Source organism: Nestor notabilis, unplaced genomic scaffold (assembly GCF_000696875.1).
Source record: "Nestor notabilis isolate BGI_N333 unplaced genomic scaffold, ASM69687v1 scaffold2122, whole genome shotgun sequence".
In the NCBI taxonomy this organism is placed as follows: Eukaryota; Metazoa; Chordata; class Aves; order Psittaciformes; family Psittacidae; genus Nestor; species Nestor notabilis.
This window is the reverse complement of record NW_009916769.1, coordinates 137,566-138,466: the sequence shown is the minus strand read 5'-3', so window position 1 is coordinate 138,466 and position 901 is coordinate 137,566.

Here is a 901-nt window from a genome sequence, read left to right as displayed (position 1 = left end):
TGTTGTTCCTATCCTAATTCATACAAGAGCTCTGCCAGTGTGTCTCACTATTGATTTGCAGTGGAGCTATAAAGAAAGGAAGTTTGTGCCCAGTGGTAAAGACACTAAGTTGTTTAGAAGATGTGGGTTAGCTTTCCTGGTGTGGGTTTGGATAAATCCCCTTTGGTAAGAGGAGAGTGAGACACAATGGATTTCCTTTTAGTGAAGGGGTGACAGGAACACAGAGTTGAGTCACTTGGTGTAGCCTCATGAACCCATGTCCCAAAGGACTGTGATGCATGGAGATGGGAAGAGCCAGTCACGGAGAGGACCTGTCTTCAATTAGCATGGTATTTTTTGCCATGGCATTGCTGCTTTCCAGGCTAAAGCCTCAGACACTGCACAGTAATTGGTCATCAAATAGTGGACATGTCGTTTCTTCTGAGTACTCAAGTGGGACATCATTCACACCAACCTCTCCACTTTCAAGCTGAGTGAGAAAACCTCCTTTAGCAAGTATTTGAATCATTTTCCTCCTCATGCCCCATTAAAACAATAAAAAAGTCACAGCCATCGTTTCTCAGCCAGTAACAGTAAGGAAAGAACATTAAGCAAAAAACTCCTAACACAGAAAAACACGACAAAAGTGGTTTGTTTCTCATGTAATTTTTAAAAATTGTTCTTTCAAACTGAGTGGGCAAAAATCCACAGAAATGGGCCACAGGAATAGGAAACTTCTGCAATTTGCTCCAATTTCTATTAAAGTATATGGCAAGCCTAAGATTGATTTCTATGGATCTTGGATCAGGCCCACACAGAGAGAATTCAGCACTTTCCAGGTTAGAACAGAAGCTCTACAAAACCACCTTCCCCATCGTTCGTACCAGGTTTTGTTTTCAGAGACATGACTGAGAAGGTTTTA